Source organism: Pogoniulus pusillus, chromosome 1 (genome assembly GCF_015220805.1).
Source record: "Pogoniulus pusillus isolate bPogPus1 chromosome 1, bPogPus1.pri, whole genome shotgun sequence".
NCBI classification, from domain to species: Eukaryota; Metazoa; Chordata; class Aves; order Piciformes; family Lybiidae; genus Pogoniulus; species Pogoniulus pusillus.
The window spans coordinates 19371479-19391275 of NC_087264.1; the positions used below are offsets into that span (position 1 = coordinate 19371479).

Below are 19797 nucleotides of genomic sequence, written 5' to 3' on the forward strand. Positions count from 1 at the left end.
TCAACCAGACCATGGCACTAAGTGCCCCATCCAGGTTTGGCACTAAGTCTTTCAAGTACCTCCAAGGATGTATCTTAAGGGAGCTTACAAGAAAGCTGGGAGGGACTTTTTATGCTGTCAGGGACTGATAGGACTGGAGCTGCTCTGCTGTGAGGAGAGCCTGAAGGAGTTGGGGCTGTTCAGTCTCGAGAGGAGAAGGCTCCCAGGTGACCTTATTCATAGAATCACAGAATCAATCAGGTTGGAAGAGACCTCCAAGCTCATCCAGCCCAACCTAGCACCCAGCCTTACCCAATCAACCAGACCATGGCTCTAGGTGCCCCAGCCAGGCTTTTTTTGAACATCCTCAGAACTACCCTCAGAGTAAAACATTTCCTCTTTATATCTAGCTTACATCTGCCCTCTTTCACTTTAAAGCCATCACCCTCTGTCTTGCCACATTGGGCCCTGTTAAAAAGACCTTCCCCACCTGTTTCATGCTTTCAGACAGCACATTTGAATACAGCTCCTAATTCAAATATGGAGATAGGAAGATGATAGTCAAGATGAAGACAAACAGCTCACTACAACATGTAGCACTGCAAGCCATGTAGGACTGGGCTTGGCAAGGAAGAGAAGCTGAGTCCAGGGGTGTGATAATAAAGAGAGCAGGACCAGGAGCCAGAGTAAGTGGGTAAATGAGGATGATAGGAACAAATGAGAAAAGAGGAGGAGGTTAATCCTTTGGGGCAGAAAAGCATGGGTGGCACCTTAGGCACTGGCATATGGGCCACAGCTGGGGAGGGGCTGCTTCATTTATTTTCACTTCTATTGTGGCCTTTCAGTGCCTTAAGAGGGCTACAAGAAACCTGGAAGGGACTTTTTAGGCTGTCAGGGAGTGATAGGGCTGGAGCTGCGCTGTTGTGAGGAGAGACTGAGGGAGTTGGGGCTGTTCAGTCTCGAGAGGAGAAGGCTCCCAGGTGACCTTCTTGTGGCCTATCAGTGTCTTAAGGGGGCTACAAGAAACCTGGAAGGGACTTTTTAGGTTGTCAGGAAGTGGTAGGACTGGGGGGGATGGAGCAAAGCTGGAGGTGAGGAGATTCAGAGTGGCTGTGAGGAAGAAGTTGTTCAGCATAAGAGCAGTGAGAGCCTGAAATGGGTTGCCCAGGGAGGTGGTGGAAGTCTCATGCCTGGAGGTGTTTAAGGCCAGGCTGGATGAGGCTGTGGGCAGCCTGATCTAAGGTAGGGTGTCCCTGGGCATGGCAGGGGTGTTGGAACTGGATGATCCTTGTGGTCCCTTCCAACCCTGACTGATTCTAAGTGACAGGATGAAGTGAAATGACTCCAGGTTTCATCAGGGGAGGTTTAGGTTGGATATTGGAATGATTTCCTCCCCAGAAGGATTGTCAAGCCCCAGAAGATGCTGCCCAGGGAAGTGGTTGAATCCCCATCCCTGGAGAGGCTTAAAAGCCACATAGATGTGGTGCTGCTGGACACGGTTTAGCGGTGGACTTGGCAGTGCTGGGTTAACAGCTGGACTTGATGAACTTAAAAGGCCTTTCCCAACCAAAACAATTCTCTGAGTCCATGAAGAAAATAATTAACTGGAAGGAAGAGCTGGAAGCAGCTGACAGGACTCTGACTCCATTTATCCCTGCAAACTCAGAGAACAACTGCTCTCAGCACTGCACTGCATTGGATTCATGCTGCCAGCTGGCAAGCTGAGTGGGCAATTCATTATATGAAGTCCTGGATTTCTTCTGCAGCTTGACAAATGCTTCATGCAACAATGCCAGAAAATATAATTCTTATTAAAAAGGGAAGGGGAAAGTAACTGTAACTTTAAGCAATGTAATTGGTGACCAAAGTGGAGTCTGCTTTGTGCCTTCTCATTGTCTGCTTGCAGCAGAGGGCTCTGGAACAGGATCTGGGTGGAGGGGAGAATTAAAAAGTACAATTACATGGACATCTAGATTTCCTCCTAAGCTAAACAAAGACTGAAAGGGGCCCTGGTAGGGCACTCAAGTGATTTAAATCCTTTATTACCTGCTTTGAGCATACAATTCCATTTTCTGCACGTGGGAGTGGGGACATGGACCAGAGAAGCAGAGAGCTGTTGAGGTTAGAAGAGACCTTTCAGAGCATCAAGTCCAAAAGCTTGCCTAGAACTTGCAATCCCAGCACAGCTGCATAGCTAACACTACTAAACCATGCCCCTGAGCACCACATCCACACATACTGTGTCCAGTTCTGGGCCCCTCAATTCAAGAGAGATGTTGAGATACTGAAACATGTCCAGAGAAAGGCAGCAAGGCTGGGGAGGGGCCTGAAACACAGACCCTATGAGGAGAGGCTGAGGGAGCTGGGGGTGTGCAGCCTGCAGAAGAGGAGGCTCAGGGCAGACCTCATTGCTGTCTACAACTACCTGAAGGGAGGCTGTAGCCAGGTGGGGTTGGTCTCTTCTGCCAGGCACCCAGGGACAGAACAAGGGAACACAGCCTCAAGCTGTGCCAGGGGTGGTCTAGGTTGGATGTTAGGATGAAGTTGTTGTCAGAGAGAGTGATTGGCATTGGAATGGGCTGCCCAGGGAGGTGGTGGAGTCACCATGCCTGGAGGTGTTCAAGCCAAGCCTGGCTGGGGCACTTAGTGCCATGGTCTGGTTGATTATCAGTTTGGGTTTATAAGGGACCTTTTAGGGTCCTCTAGTCCAAATCCCCTGCAATCAGCAGGGAAATCCCCAAATAAATCAGGTTGCTCAGAGCCCCATCAAGTCAGACCATGGATCCCCAGGTGTGGATCTTCCACCATCTCCCTGGGCAACTCATTCCAGTGTTACACCAGCCTCATAGTAAAGAACATCCTAATGTCCAAAAACCTCCTCCTAATCTCCCAAAAACCACCAGTATCTGAAGGGAGCCTCCAAAAAAACTGGGGAGGGACTTTTTAGGCTGTCAGGGAGTGACAGGAGTGGGGGGAATGGAGAAAAGCTGGAGGTGGGGAGAGTCAGAGTGGAGGTGAGGAGGAAGTTGTTGAGCATGAGAGTGGTGAGAGGCTGGAATGGGTTGCCCAGGGAGGTGGTTGAGGCCCCATGGCTGGAGGTGTTTAAGACCAGGCTGGCTGAGGCTGTGGGTAGCCTGCTCTAGAGTGTCATTGCCCATGGCAGGGGGGTTGGAACTGGCTGCTCCTTGTGGTCCCTTCCAACCCTGACTGGTTCTATGATTCCATGACTCTAAAATCATCCTCCCAATGTCCTCTTAACACCCAAAAGTCTCTTCCAATGCCCAAAGCTTCTTCCTAATGCCCAGGCAAGTGTTTCTTGCCATCAGATCTTGTTCAACCACTGCCATGATGACCAGTGGACTTGTGAAACCACTGATTCATGTCAATCCACAGGTTGCTCTCTACTTCTGTGAGAACAAAGTGCGTCACTACATCAGCCACACCACCTCATCTCCTTCCAGCCATGGGGGAGTTTGATGCCCGGCTCGGACCTATCGTGTTGGGCCTCCTGATGAAGCCAGATGAAGATGGAGAGGTAAAATGAGTCACTCTCTGCAGGCACCTTGCAAAGATTCACAGATATAGCAGAAGGGGATGAGTCATTGGCTGGCTGTGCCCCCACAGAGAGGCTGGCACAGCCTCAGCAGTCGCTACCCAGCGCTGACATCAGCCCGGCGGAATGACATCAGCAGAGCCAGGAGGAGCCCAGCAGCAGCAACACAGCAGCATGGACTGGTGCACAGTGCTGCTTGGCAGCCCCCATGCTGTTGTCAGAGCTATGAGCAAGAAGTCAGGTTGTTGGACAAGAGGAGGCTCAGGGCAGAGCTCATTGCTGTCTACAACAATCTGAAGGGAGGCTGTAGCCAGGTGAGGTTGGGCTCTTCTGCCAGGCACCCAGCAACAGAAGAAGGGGACACAGTCTCAAGCTGTGCCAGGGGAGGTCTAGGCTGGATGTTAGGATGAAGTTGTTGTCAGAGAGAGTGATTGGCATTGGAATGGGCTGCCCAGGGAGGTGGTGGAGTCACCATCCCCTGAGGTCTTCAAGAAAAGACTGGATGAGGCACTTAGTGCCATGATCTGGTTGACTGACTTGGGCTAGGTGCTAGGTTGGACTGGATGAGCTCGGAGGTCTCTTCCAACCTGCTTCATCCTATGATTCTATGAGTCTCTGATTCTATGATTCTGTGAAGGTGAGGGTGAAACTGCATGGGTACAGAGGGCTGGAGCACCAGGCTGAGAGAGCTGGGGTTGCTCAGCCTGGAGAAAAGAAGGCCCCATCAAGACCTCCAAAGTGGTCTTTCAGGACTCAAAAGGAGGCAGTCAGAAAGGTGGGGATAGATTTCTGAGCAGGGCCTGTTGTGATAGGACAAGGGGTGATGGTTTAAATTATAAGAGGGAGATTCAGACTAGAGAAAAGGAAGAGATCTTTTGATGCTGAGGCTGGTGAGACTCTCTCCCAGGTATCCCAAAGAGGTGGTAGATGACCCCCATCCCTGGAACCATTCCAGGTCAGGCTGTTAGAGGCTCTGAGCAACCTCCTGTAGTTGCAGATGTCCCTGCTGACTGCAGGGGGTGTTGGACTAGATGACCTTGAAAAGTCCTTTCCAACTCAAACCATTCTATGATTACTGTCTTTGCCTTGACCTTGCTGTCAAAGTCACAGTATCACAGTATCACAGTACCACCTCCCCAGGCAGCCCATTCCAGTGTCCAATGACTCTCTCAGTGAAGAACTTTCTCCTCACCTCCAGCCTAAATCTCTCCTGGTGTAGCCTGAGGCTGTGTCCTCTCGTTCTGGTGCTGCCCACCTGAGAGAAGAGAGCAACCTCCTCCTGGCCACAACCACCCCTCAGGTAGTTGTAGACAGCAATAAGGTCACCCCTGAGCCTCCTCTTCTCCAGGCTAACCAATCCCAGCTCCCTCAGCCTCTCCTCGCAGGGCTGTGCTCGAGGCCTCTCCCCAGCCTCATCGCCCTTCTCTGGACACGCTCAAGCATCTCAATGTCCCTCCTAAACTGGAGGGCCCAGAACTGAACACAGTACTCAAGGTGTGGTCTAACCAGTGCAGAGTACAGGGGCAGAATGACCTCCCTGCTCCTGCTGACCACACCATTCCTGATGCAGGCCAGGATGCCACTGGCTCTCTTGGCCACCTGGGCACACTGCTGGCTCATGTTCAGGTGGGTATCAATCATCACCCCCAGATCCCTCTCTGTCTGGCTGCTCTCCAGCCACTCCGACCCCAGCCTGTATCTCTGCATGGGGTTGTTGTGGCCAAAGTGCAGCACCCTGCACTTGGAGATATTGAACCCCATCCCACTGGACTCTGCCTGTCCGTCCAGGCAGTCAAGTCACCACATAGCATAGCTGCTGCTGCTGCCTTGTGTCCACCAAAAGCTTTAGCAGATCTTGTGCAGACTCTTCCCTTAAGCACATCTGTTGATACGGCAAGAAATAATCACATCCTATTACCAGCTCCAGTCACAACATGCAGCCACCGAGTCCTTCTTCCAGCAGCAACCTGATCTCACAGCAACAACAACATCTGTGCTTCAGCCTTCCAAACACAGGGGCAATTACCATATCATTTCACTGCTTGCAAGTGAGGAAGCAAAGAGAGAGGCCAGCTGGGATGAGGGTTTTCCTATGTGGGCAAGGTGCCTAGTGGGGGCATGAAGACAAAGGTCACCTCCTCCTGCAAATGGGTGGAGAGCTGCTCTTTCCCAAACACCTGCATGTCAGTGCAAGCAGCAACACCCCATGCAGGGTGATCTGCACTCACTGCAACCATTCAAGGGCTCAAATCTCATTGATCAGAGGATGTCAGGGGTTGGAAGGGACCCAAGGAGATCATCGACTCCAAGCCTCCTGCCAGAGCAGGACCACACAATCTAGCTCAGAGCACACAGCAACACATCCAGACAGGCCTTGAAAGGCTCCACACAAGGAGACTCCACAACCTCTCTGGGCAGCCTGTGCCAGTGCTCTGGGACCCTTACAGTCAACAAGTTGCCCCTTGTGTTGAGCTGGAACCTCCTGTGCTGCAGCTTCCATCCATTGCTCCTTGTCCTATCCCAGGGAGTAGTGAGCAGAGCCTGTCCCCCCCTCCTGAACCCCAGCCCTCAGATAGTTATGGACGTTGACTACATCCCCTCTTAGTCTTCTCTTCTCCAGACTAAATAGCCCCAGGCAGTGATCCAGTCCTCTCATCATCCTCATAGCCCTCCACTGATGGATAGAATCATAGAATAACTTAGGTTGGAAGAGACCTCTAAGATCGTCAAGTCAAACTACTAACCCAGCACTGCCAAACCACCACTAAATGAAGTCTTTCAGCACTGCATCTACAGCTCTGAAACCCCTCCAGGGATGGGGACTCCATCACCTCCCTGGGCAACCTGTTCCAATGCCTGACCACTATAGTAGGAAAGATTTTTTTTTTTCCTAGGATCCAATCTAAATCTCTTGAGAGTATTTCCTCTTATCATAGAATCAACCAGTTTGGAAGAGACCTCCAAACTCATCCAGTCCAACCTAGCACCCAGTCCTATGCAATCAACCAGACCACGGCACTAAGTGCCCCAGCCAGGCTTGGCTTCAACACCTCCAGGGATGGTGACTCCCCCACCTCCCTGGGCAGCCCATTCCAATGCCAATCACTCTCTCTGACAACAACTTCCTCCTAACATCCAGCCTAGACCTCCCCTGGCACAACTTGAGACTGTGTCCCCTTCTTCTGTTGCTGGCTGCCTGGCAGAAGAGCCCAACCTCACCTGGCTACAACCTCCCTTCAGGGAGTTGTAGACAGCAATGAGCTCTGCCCTGAGCCTCCTCTTCTGCAGGCTGCACACCCCCAGCTCCCTCAGCCCCTCCACACTGGCCTCGTGTTCCAGGCCCCTCCCCAGCCTTGCTGCCCTTCTCTGGACACATTCCCATATCTCAGCACCTCTCTTGATACCAGGGAAGGAAACCAACACCCACCTCACTACAATCTGCTTCCAGTGAATCGTAGAGCAAACTCAGATACTTTGCCCTGCCTCATCACCCTACAAGCCCAAATCAGGTTTTGTCGCCTGCACATGCATCAGTCACCTCCCTGGACTCCAAAGCCTCTTCCTATTTGAGGGGGATGAAACACCCAAATTGCTACAGCAAGATGCTACCCAGTTCCTAAGCCACTGAAGCCATCTGTGTGTGCATCCCCTCGGATCAGGGGGAAGATGAATCATTTCACATGGCAGAATTCTTGTGCTGCAGGAAACTGCCTCTGTCCTCTGTGAGCTTCTTGTTCACAGAGGCAGCAGCTGAGGTTCTGCTGACACAGGGACACAGGATGACTTGTTAAACTTGCTGATTTAACTGCACATCTGCCTGCTCCAAGAGCTGCAGCAGCTTCTTGCTGCCTGCTTTGCACATTCATGGATGTAAGTGCTTGTTAGTGCAGCAGGAAAGAGAAGCTCCAGCAGTTTCTCTCTAAGCCTCCCCCCACCACAGTCAAGACTTCTGAAATCCCAGAGGAGCCTTGCAGAGCCCCACTTAACGATTTCCCCAGAACTGCAGAATGCTGGAGCTTGGAAAGGGCCCAATTCTCCTGCTAAAGGAAGGGCACCCATAGCAGGTTGCACAGGATCACAATGTGCAGGTGGCCTTGGAATCTATCCACAGAAGGAGACTCCACAACCTCTCTGGGCAGCCTGCTCACACAGGTTTGGAGAGCAGGAGGAATCATTGCAATGATTCACAGAATCATAGAATCAACCAGGTTGGAAGAGACCTCCAAGCTCATCCAGAACAACCTAGCACCCAGCCCTAGACAATCAACCAGACCATGGCACTAAGTGCCTCATCCAGGCTTGGCTTCAACACCTCTAGGAATGTCCCTGGCCATCGCAGGGGGGTTGGAACTAGATGATCCTTGTGGTCCCTTCCAACCCTGGCATCCAGGCTTTGTTTGAAAACCTCCAGGGACAGTGACTCCACCACCTCCCTGGGCAGCCCATTCCAATGCCAATCACTCTCTGACAACAACTTCCTAACAACATCCAGCCTAGACCTGTCCCAGCACAGCTTGAGACTGTGTCCCCTTGTTCTGCTGCTGGGTGCCTGGCAGAAGAGACCAACCCCACCTGGCTACAGCCTCCCTTCAGGTGGTTGTAGACAGCAATGAGGTCTGCCCTGAGCCTCCTCTTCTGCAGGCTGCACACCCCCAGCTCCCTCAGCCTCTCCTCACAGGGCTGTGCTCCAGGCCCCTCCCCAGCCTTGGTGCTCTTCTCTGTACACGTGCATAAAAAACACCCCTTTCCTCCAAGGAGTGAAGTTTCCTCTTTCCTTCCTTCAAGCCTTTCCTTCCTCTACCAAGACAGCTGCAGGCCTACACAGGCACTCCAATCCCAACTCATTAATTAGCTGCCTGAGATAATTATGTCCCAACAGCTTCCTCTTGCATAATCTGCTCCAAATAGTATCTAAATTCTCACGTCTGAATCTTTTGTTTAGTACAGTTTTTCTTACCCCCTCCTCTTTCAAAGTTAAAGTGAAAAGAATTTCCTTCCCAGACTCAGCTCCATTGCTGACCCTCTCCCATTCCTTTTTCAACAACCTTCCCAGGGACCTCAAGACTTTAGAATCAGTCAGGGTTGGAAGCAACCACAAGCAGCATCCAGTTCCAAACCCCCTGCCATGGGCAGGGACACCCTACCCTACAGCAGGCTGCACACAGCCTCAGCCAGCCTGGCCTTAAACACCTCCAGCCATGGGGCTTCAACCACCTCCCTGGGAAACCCATTCCAGCCTCTCACCACTCTCATGCTCAACAACTTCCTCCTCACAGCCACTCTGAATCTCCCCACCTCCAGCTTTGCTCCATTCCCCCAGTCCTGTCACTCCCTCACAGCCTAAAAAGTCCCTCCCCAGCTCTTTTGGATGCCCCCTTCAGATCCTGGAAGGCCACAAGGAGGTCACCTGGGAGCCTCCTCTTCTGCAGACTCCACAGCCCCAACTCTTTCAGTCTGTGCTCACAGCAGAGCTGCTGCAGCCCTCTGAGCATCCTCCTAGCCCTGCTCTGGACACACTCCAGCATCTCCACATCCCTCTTGTCATAGGGGCTCTAGAACTGGATTTTCTTCTTGTCCTGTCATTAGTCACTTGGGAAAAGAGGCCAACACCAGTATCACAACAACCTCCTCTCAGGTAGCTGTAGAGAGCCATGAGGTCTTCCAGTTGAACATCAAACACCCTGAAAGGTGCCAGGCTGAGTCCCACCTTGCAGAGTGCTTACATCAGAAGGGCCCAGGGTGGAAAGAGAGATGTTGGAGTTTATTGCTCACTCTCTTCTTTGTTTTTTTAGAATCAACCAGGTTGGAAGAGACCTCCAAGATCATCCAGTCCAACCTATCACCCAGCCCTATCCAGTCAACCAGACCATGGCACTAAGTGCCTCATCCAGTCTTTTCTTGAAGACCCCCAGGGACGGTGCCTCCACCACCTCCCTGGGCAGCCCATTCCAATGCCAATCACTCTCTCTGTGAAGAACTTCTTCCTAATATCCAGCCTATACCTACCCTGGCACAACTTGAGACTCTGTCCCCTTGTTCTATTGCTGGTTGCCTGGGAGAAGAGGTCACCCCCCACCTGGCTACAATGTCCCTTCAGGTAGTTGTAGACAGTAATAAGATCACCCCTGAGCCTCCTCTTCTCCAGGCTAAACAGGCCCAGCTCCCTCAGTCTCTCCTCATAGGATTTGTGCTCCAGGCCCCTCACCAGCTTTGTTGCCCTTCTCTGGACATGTTCCAGCACCTCAACATCTTTCTTGAATTGAGGGGCCCAGAACTGGACACAGTACTCAAAGTGTGGCCTGACCAGTGCTGAGTACAGCAAGCAACATCCTCTTCTTTCATCAAACGAACTGTGCCTGCAAATTCCCTTGCCCTGGCAGTGTCTCCTACCAAATTTGAAGCCTTAATGAAGGCAGGATTTTTCTCTCAGTCATTGCTGTCCCTTCTATTCAAGGTTTTCCCCTCAGAGCTCCCTATTAAGCTGAATCCATGCACCCATGCAGTAAACAACCTTCTAACCAGGTCAATGCACATTAGTCACTAATTATTCCAGAGCTCTGCTTCAGTCAGATGGAGTCACTTCTCCTCCCATTTTCAGGCAAGGAAAGAAGAACTCCCATGCTGCTGGTTGCCAATTAGCAGCTCCTCAGCAAGATACATGAAGCTTTGCTTTGCAGCAAAAGCACAGCCAGGTCTTATCCTTCTGTTGTGTCCCCTCTCTTCTAGAGCTGCTTGGCAATCCTGCTTGGGAAGCCAACGTGATGGACCTGTCAGGTTGGACCATCAGCTATTCACTGCCTACCCCCATGCCTGCTGGTACTTCAGAAAGCATCCTTCTGCCATCCTACTTTGCACATCAGATCACTTGCTCATTTCCTATCAGTGTTTGGAGTGCATTGAAAAGAGTGTGTCCAGAAGGTCAAAGGAGGCTCTCCTACACATCTACTCTGCTCGGGTGATCCTGTATCTGCAGTATTTTGTCCCGTTCTGGGCTCACCAGGTCAAGAGAGACAGAAGACTGCTGGAGAGTCCAGTGGAGGCTCCTAATATGCTGAGGGGCTTGGAACATCTCTGTGAGAAGGAAAGGCTGAGAGACCTGGATCACAGGATCAGAGGATGTAACGGGTTGGAAGGGACCCAAAGAGATCATTGAGTCCAACCCCCCCCTGCCAGAGCAGGACCATACAATCTAGCACAGGTCACACAGGAACACATCCAGACAGGCCTGCAAAGGCTCCACACAAGGAGACTCCACAACCTCTCTGGGCAGCCTGTGCCAGTGCTCTGGGACCCTTCCAGCAAAGAAGTTCCCCCTTGTGTTGAGCTGGAACCTCCTGTGCTGCAGCTTCCATCCATTGCTCCTTGTCCTATCCCAGGGAGCAGTGAGCAGAGTCAGTCCCCCCGTCCTGACCCCCAGCCCTCAGATAGTTATAGACATTGATTAAATCCCCTCTCAGTCTTCTCTTCTCCAGACTAAACAGCCCCAGGTCCCTCAGCCTCTCCTCATCAGGCAGTGCTCCAATCCCCTCATCATCCTCACAGCCCTCCACTGGACCCTCTCTGGCAGCTCTCTGTTCCTCTTCAACTGAGGAGCCCAAAACTGAAGGCAGTGCTCAAGTACTGGAAAAGATTAGCCTGGAAAAGATCAGCCTGATAGGAGATCTGATTGATGTTGATGACAGGTGAGGGGGTGAAGGACAAGAAGATGTGGCCAGCTTCTTCTCAGTGGTGCTTGGTGACCAGACAAGAGGCAAGAGGCAAGAGGCACAAACTGCAACCCAGGAGATTCTATCTCAAGATTAAGAGAAACATTTTTGGTGTGAAGGTGATGGAACCCCAGAGCAGGCTGCCCAGAGAGGCTGTGGAGTCTCCTCCTCTAGAGACATCCCAAGCCCTGCTTAGACACAATCCTGGGCAAGCTGCTGTGGGTGCCCATGCTTTAGCAGTGGTGTTGGACTAGAGGTCCCTTCCAGGATCTACTACTCATGGATTCTGTAACTGATCAGTGCCTGCCCCAATGTTGCCTGCTGGTGCTTAAAACCATCATCCTGCCACTGGACTTTGCAGAGCAGATGACTTTTCTGTTAATCATTCATCATGGGTATCATAATTTCTTAAGCCACTGACATCCCAAAGAGACCAAACATCAGTAAGTTTGCAGATGACACCAAACTAGGAGCAGGTGTGCAGCTGTTGGAAGGTAGGAGAGCCCTGCAGAGGGACCTTGCCAGGCTGCATGGGTGGGCAGAGGCCAATGGGATGAGATTGAACAAGGCCAAGTGCAGGGTTCTGCACTTTGGCCACAACAACCTCAAGCAGCACTACAGGCTGGGGACAGAGTGGCTGAGGGCAGCCAGGCAGAGAAGCCCCTGGGGGTGCTGGTAGAGAGCAGCTGAAGATGAGCCAGCAGTGTGCCCAGGTGGCCAAGAGAGCCAATGGCTTCCTGGCCTGAATCAGAAAGATGAGGAGCAGTGTGGCCAGCAGGACAAGGGGAAGTTCTGCCTCTGTACTCAGCACTGGTCAGGCTACACCTTCAGTGCTGTGTCCAGTTCTGGGCTCCTCAATCCAAGAGAGATGTTGAGGTGTTGGAAGGTGTCCAGAGAAGGGCAGCAAGGCTGGGGAGGGGCCTGGAACACAAACCCTATGAGGCGAGGCTGAGGGAGCTGGGGGTGTGCAGCCTGCACAAGAGGAGGCTCAGCTCATTGCTGTCTACAACCACCTGAAGGGAGGCTGTAGCCCGGCGGGGTTAGGCTCTTCTGCCAGGCAACCAGCAACAGAACAAGGAGACAGAGTCTCAATTGTGCCAGGGGATGTCTAGGCTGGATGTTGTTAGGAAGTTGTTGTCAGAGAGAGTGATTGGCATTGGAATGGGCTGCCCAGGGAGGTGGTGGAGTCACTGTCTTTGGAGGTCTTCAAGAAAAGCCTGGATGAGGCACTTAGTGCCATGGTCTGGTTGATCAACCAGGGCTGGGTGCTAGGTTGGACTGGATGATCTTGGAGGTCTCTTCCAACCTGGCTGTTTCTATGATTCTATGAAACATCTGATACAAGCAGTGAGAGGATGAAAAGGAAATCAGCAGTACAGGGGAGGGAAGGGCTGGAGGAGTAAAGAGTGAAGAACACAGCAGACCTGGCCTGGCTTCTCTTTGAGGGAGAACCAGGACAGCACATTTCTGTGCCCATGTGGGATTCTCTTCCTCAATGCAAACTCCAGCTGTGATCAGAATTGTCTGACACATCCTAAACGAGCCCCTGGAGAGCTCAGTTAGATCTGTCCCACCCTGTGTGCTTCCACACTGGTCGTAGGAGAACAAGCAAGCTTCAGAAGTCTCTTTTTTTTAGGACTACAGTACTCTTAGGTGCAGAAGTGAACTGAAGAGGTGCAAACAAGAGGGTGGTCGCCACCAGTATGTTTCCTTCTCAACTCTTCAGGCAGCCATCATCTTAAAGACCACAAAAGTGGGTCAGCTGCTGAATCCCAGTGATATCATTAAATAACAATGCATTTATTTGGGAGTTTTAGGTGGGTTGGAGGTTTGTTTTTTTTGGTCTTAGAAAATAAAATTCCTGCACTTGTTTCTCAGAGCCTGTTTTGAGCTCACCAAGAGAGAGTTTTAAAGTTGCATTTGAAGCTTTGTATTAAGCACAGAACCAACTATAGTTGCATGTATCTGTGGCCCAAATAACTTGTTCACAGATTAGCATCACCTTGGAGGCTCCCAGGTGGCCTTCTGGTGGCCTTCCAGGGTCTGAAGGGAGCCTCCAAAATAGCTGGGCAAGGACTTTTGAGGCTGTCAGGGAGTGACAGGACTGGGGGGAATGGAGCAAAGCTGGAGGTGAGGAGATTCAGACTGGACGTGAGGAGGAAGTTCTTCAGCATGAGAGTGGTGAGAGGCTGGAATGGGTTGCCCAGGGAGGTGGTTGAGGCCCCATGGCTGGAGGTGTTTAAGGCCAGGCTGGCTGAGGCTGTGTGCAGCCTGCTCTAGGGTAGGGTGTCCCTGCCCACGGCAGGGGGGTTGGAACTGGTTGCTCCTTGTGGTCCCTTCCAACCCTGACTGACTCTATGATTCTCTGAATGATGGTTCACATTGAAAGAGACCTAGTGCCAACCCTGCTGCCATAGGTAGGGACACCTTCCATCAGACCAGACTATCATCTTTTTGCCTCTGTCAGCAAGAAAGATAACAGAGAAGAAAGCTAAAAAGTGCCTAGTGGAGAAATGGTGGATTCTGGAATGGGATTCAGGAACACACAGATCAGGACCAAATGGACAGACTGTTTCTTGGACAGTGGCCAAGGGAAGAAGAGGCTTGACCCTGGGGATCCTTCAGGTTGCTCCCAAAGATGCCATCCATAGGATGAAATCCCTTGCAGGGTCACCTGTCCTACCCACTCCTCCCCACAGCTGCCACCTCTGCCTTCTTGTGCCCCAAGGTGTGTCACAAGCTGCATCAGTGGCTCTGTTCTGCAGAGGAGCATGTCTCAGGCAGAGCCTTTGTGCAGCCCAGTCCTTGGCAGGAGCTCTCCCCATCAGCTTCTTCCTGCTAGAAGCAGCTCCTGGCTTTGCAAACCTGCCCTGAGCTTCAGACAATGCCTCACTGAGCAGAGCCTGAGCTGGGAACTCACAACACTGACCAGAACCAGTTCTGCTCCAGCTCAAATCAGGACACTTGACCTCTATGTTAATGAGGAATCACAGAATCAGTCAGGGTTGGAAGGGACCACAAGGAGCAGCCAGTTCCAACCTCCCTGCTGTGGGCAGGGACACCCTACCCTAGAGCAGGCTGCACACAGCCTCAGCCAGCCTGGCCTTAAACACCTCCAGCCATGGGGCCTCAACCACCTCCCTGGGAAACCCATTCCAGCCTCTCACCACTCTCATGCTCAACAACTTCCTCCTCACAGCCACTCTGAATCTCCCCACCTCCAGCTTTGCTCCATTCCCCCCAGTCCTGTCACTCCCTCACAGCCTCAAAAGTCCCTCCCCAGCTTTTTTGGATGCCCCCTTCAGATCCTGGAAGGTCAGAAGAAGGTCCCCTGGGAGCCTCCTCTTCTGCAGCCTGCACAGCCCCAACTCTTTCAGTCTGTGCTCACAGCAGAGCTACTGCAGCCCTCTGAGCATCCTCCTGGCCCTTCTCTGGACACACTCCAGCATCTCCACATCCCTCTTGTCATAGTGGCTCCAGAACTGGATGCAGTGCTCCAGCTGGGGTCTCAGCAGAGCAGAGTAGAGGGGGAGAATCATGTATCTTGCTTTCACCCCCAAGGTGTAGGCAGAGGTTGTCTATGACAGCAGCCTTGTCCTCCTGTCCAGAGCAGTCATCAGAGTACAGGAAGGATTTCAGAGGAGGCTTACGGCAGGAGTGGTTGATTAAAAATCAAATGAAGATTCCCTCTAGGGTTAAACTCTGGCATGTTGCCTAAATTACTCCCTTTTTTCCTGCAAGCTTTTCTTCTTTCCTGACACTTCATATCAGTAGCAGAGACTTCTGCTGGCTTGTTATTTGAGATGGGCTGGGACTGGAACATCTATCCTGCCCGGTGCCCTTGAGTACTCAATAAATTAAATAGCAGATCACCCTTCCTGCAGTCTGAACACGAGGGAACCAGGCTGGGTTGGTGTTTTTTAACTTGAAGCATTGCTTCCTTGCACTTGTAGAAATGATCTCACAGCATCACAATGACTACATCAGAGGAGTTGTGACTACTTCATCGGGAGAGACTGCAGAGCCAACCTCAAATAAAGACCTGTCACTTTGGCACGCAAAGATTGATCATGCACCAAGTGCTACCAGGGGCACCATGTCCCTCAGCACTGCATCTTAGCTGCTTTGCTAAATGCCAAATGACAAGGCCCAGGCAAATAAAGAGCTCAAACTGCTTCAGAATGCTGAAATGAATCATAGAATCAACCAGGTTGGAAGAGACCTTCAAGCTCAGCCAGCACAACCTATCACCCAGCCCTGTCCAGTCAACCAGACCATGGCACTAAGTGCCTCATCCAGGCTTTTCTTGAAGACCTCCAGGGGCAGCAACTCCACCACCTCCCTGGGCAGCCCATTCCAATGCCAATCACTCTGACAACAACTTCCTCCTAACATCCAGCCTAGACCTGCCCTGGCACAACTTGAGACTGTATTGTTCTGTTGCTGATTGCCTGGGAGAATAGACCAATCTCACCTGACTACAGCCTCCCTTTAGGTAGTTGTTGACAGCAAAGCAGAAAGTTACCTGAATTACTCCAAAACTTCAGACATTCTTCTCCTATGAAGCAGAATCACAGACTCACAGAATCACAGAATGTCAGGGGCTGGAAGGCACCTCCAAAGCTCATCCAGTCCAACACTCCTGCCAGAGCAGGATCTCCTAGACCAGACCACACAGGAAGACATCCAGGCAGGTTTGGAATACTTGCAGAGAGGGAGACTCCACAACCTCCTGGGCAGCCTCTTCCAGTGCTCTGTCACCCTCACAGGGAAAAAAAATCCTCCTCAGGTTTAAATGAAACCTCCTCTGCCTCAGCTTCCACCCATTGCCCCTTGTGCTGTCCCTGGGCATCACCCAGCAGAGCCTGGCTCCAGCCTCCTGGCACTCACTGGATGAGCTTGGAGGTCTCTTCCAAGCTGCTTGATTCTATGATTCTAGGATGGGATGAAGTCAGTGGCTTTTCCTCCACAGCTTCAGCGACGCGAACAAAGAAATGAGTTGGCTTTGACTCACACAGGCTGGCTGAAATCACAAGAGGATGCTATGGATGTCTGCCTTAGCAACCAGACATCCATAGCAATACTAAAGAAATTCTAAATGTCTCCACAAAGAGGAGGCCAGAAAAAGTCTGCAGTGAATTAAATAGAAACTAAAAGTAGGGAGATCAGACTGGATAGAAGGATAACATTTTTTACAGTGAGTTTTTCCCAGAGTTTCCCAGAGAGGTGGTAAATGCTCCATCCCTGGAACCATCCCAAGACAGGTTGCTCCGTGCTCTGGGCAACCTACACTAGCTGATGGTCTGGATGAAGGAGTGTTGGACTAGATGTCCTTCAAAGGTTTCTTCCAAAACAAACCATTTGGCCAAGAAAGCCAATGGCATCCTGGCCTGGCTCAGGAGCAGTGTGACCAGCAGGACAAGGGGAAGTCCTTCAGCCTCTGTGCTCAGCACTGCTCAGGCCACACCTTGAGTGCTGTGTCCAGTTCTGGGCTCCTCCATTCAAGAGAGATGTTGAGGTGCTGGAAGGTGTTGAGAGAAGGGCAGCAAGGCTGGGGAGGGGCCTGGAGCACAGCCCTGTGAGGAGAGGCTGAGGGAGCTGGGGGTGTGCAGCCTGCAGAAGAGGAGGCTTTGGAGTGACCTCATTGCTGGTTACTACTACTTAAAGGGAGGCTGTAGCCAGGTGGGGTTGGGCTCTTCTGCCAGGCAACCAGCAACAGAACAAGGGGGGACAGTCTCAAGTTGTGGTGGGGGAGGTATAGGCTGGATGTTAGGAGGAAGTTGTTGTCAGAGAGGGAGACTGGCATTGGAATGGGCTGCCCAGGGAGGTGCTGGAGTCATCCCTGGAGGTGTTGAAGCCAAGCCTGGCTGGGGCACTTAGTGCCATGGTCTGGTAGACTGGACAGGGCTGGGTGCTAAGTTGTTCTGGATGAGCTTGGAGGTCTCTTCCAGTCTGGTTGATTCTATGATTCTATGAAACCCATGTGCAAGAGCAACAAGAACAAAGCACATTTAATTAGCTCCCCCCAACCCCCCCTGCTCTATTCTTGTTATTGTTGTTGGTTGGTTTGTTTGTTTTCCCTGTGCATTGTAAAGCACATTGAGAAAGTGGTAAATTGGATGTGCTAACCCTTGGTCAAAAACCCCTGGGGTACTGTGAAAACAACAAACATGTGAAGTGAATAAGCAGCTCCCTGCAGGTAAATGCATGTGGATGCGTGGCTGGCAGCACTTACTTTGGGAAACAGCAGCTCACATTTTCTGCCTGAGACCCTTGGCTACCTCACAATAATCAAATCTTCCTCTTTTTTTTTGGTGAACAATATGAGAGGAAACAGTTAAGTCTCTCACACATGCCTCTCCATTATAGCAGGGAATGTGAGCAACCAGTCACCGACGCGCCACAAAGTGGTATTCCTACTCAAAATCACCAGGCACCATCACAACCTGTAATCAGGAGGGATGTGGAAGAGATTTCCTGGACCAGATATTCTGTTTAATGGTGTGCTCATATCCTCTGGAATCATGATTGCAGAGCAGAACAGGATGGCAGAGCATGGTAGGGGTTGGAAGGGAACTGTGGAGATGATCCGGTCCAAGTCTCCTGCTAAAGCAGGGGCACCCACAACAGCCTGCCCAGGATCACAATGTCCAGGTGGCTCTGGAATCTCTCCAGAGAAGGAGATCCCACAATTTCTTTGGGCAGCCTGCTGCAGGGCTCACAGTAAAGATCAGGGAATCACAGAAACATGCAAGTTGGTAAAGCCCCTCAGGATCACAGGTTCACAGGATATTAGGGGTTGGAAGGGACCCAAGGAGATCATTGAGTCCAACCCCCCTGCCAGGTCACCAAGTCCAACCTATAACCCTGCTCTACAAGATTCACCTGAAACCACAGCCCTAAGCACCACATCCAAACCAGCCTTAAATACATCCAGGCAGGGTGACTCCACCACTTCCCTGGGCAGCTCATTCCAGACCCTGAACACTCTCTCTGTGAAAAAACTTCATCCTAATGTCCAAAATGTTTTCCTTTATCTTCAGATGGCATCTCCTGGATTCCACTGCTAAAGGCATCTACCCCTGGAAGTAATACTTGGTGCCACGTTGACTGGTTATGTTCATCTAGTCCAACCCTGCCCATGCAGTAAGCAGAGACATGATAGGATCATAGGATCACAGGACGTCTGCGGTTGGAAAGGACCCAAGGAGATCATGGACTCCAAGCCTCCTGCCAGAGCAGGACCATACTATCTAGCACAGGGCACACAGCAACACATCCAGACAGGCCTGCAAAGGCTGCAGAGAAGGAGACTGCACAACCTCTCTGGGCAGCCTGTGCCAGTGCTCTGGGACCCTTACAGTCAACAAGTTCCCCCTTGTGTTGAGCTGCAACCTCCTGTGCTGCTGCTTCCATCCATTGCTCATTGTCCTATCCCAGGGAGCAGTGAGCAGAGCCTGCCCCCTCCTCCTGACCCCCAGCCCTCAAGTATTTCTAAACATTGATTAAATCCCCTCTCAGTCTTCTCTTCTCCAGACTAAACAGCCCCAGGTCCCTCAGCCTCTCCTCATCAGGCAGTGCTCCAGTCCCCTCATCATCCTCGCAGCCCTCCCTTGCTCTCTCTCCAGCAGATCCCTGCCCCTCTTCAACTGGGGAGCCCAAAACTGAAGGCAGTATTCAAGATGAGGTCTCAGCAGGGCAGAGTGGAGAGGGAGGAGAACCTCCCTTGATCTGCTGGACACACTCTTCTTAATGCACCCCAGTGTCCCCTTGGCCCTCTTGGCCACAAGGGCTCATTGCTGTGCCATGGACAGCTTGACATCTTCAGAGTGAATGGGCTGCCCAGGGAGGTGGTGGAGTTGCCATTCCTGGAGGTGTTGAAGCAAAGGCTGGATGGGTCACTGAGTGCCATGGTCTGGTTGATTGGCTAGGGCTGGGTGCTAGGTAGGGCTGGCTGAGCTTGGAGGTCTCTTCCGACCTGCTTCATTCTATGATTCTATGAAATAGAGGAGCTGGCACAGCCCCCACACAACTTCACCTGGAATAGTTCCAGGGCTGGGGCATCTACCACTTCTTTGGGCAGCCTGGGACAGGTCTCACCACCCTCACTGTAGAAAAATTCCTTCCTTCTATTCAGTTTGAATCTCACTCTTAGTTTAAATCACATAATTAATCAGGTTGGAAAGGATGCCTGAGATCATCGAGTCCAACCTATCACCTAACCCTTCTCATCAAGTGCCTCATGAAGCCTCCTCTTCAGCACCTCCAGGGATGGGGACTCCACCACCTCCCTGGGCAGCCCATTCCCTCTGAAGATGTCAGCTGTCCATGGCACAGCAATGTGCCCTTGAGGCCAAGAGTGCCAAGGGGACGCTGGGAAGCATTAAGAAGAGTGTGTCCAGCAGATAAAGAGAGGTTCTCCTCCCCCATCAACTCCGCCCTGAGGAGACCTCATCTTGAGTACTGCCTTCAGTTTTTGGTGGAGGTGGGGAGATTCAGACTGGATGTGAGGAGGAAGCTGTTGAGTTGTTGGTGGATGCCACCACCGCCCCTTGACTT

General features: G+C 51.7%; 1 long non-coding RNA gene across 1 annotated transcript in view; it reads right to left on the bottom strand.

Moving 5' to 3' along the window:
• Nucleotides 1-1796: 1796 nt before the first annotated feature.
• The window catches only part of LOC135175102 (uncharacterized), a 29643-nt gene continuing 11642 nt past the window's right edge, over nucleotides 1797-19797 (bottom strand). Inside the window, exons 2-3 of the long non-coding RNA XR_010302242.1 lie at nucleotides 2026-2092; nucleotides 1797-1906 (exon numbers count right to left, since the gene is read on the bottom strand). This is a non-coding gene — a long non-coding RNA (uncharacterized LOC135175102). The remainder of the gene's footprint in view (nucleotides 1907-2025; nucleotides 2093-19797) is intronic.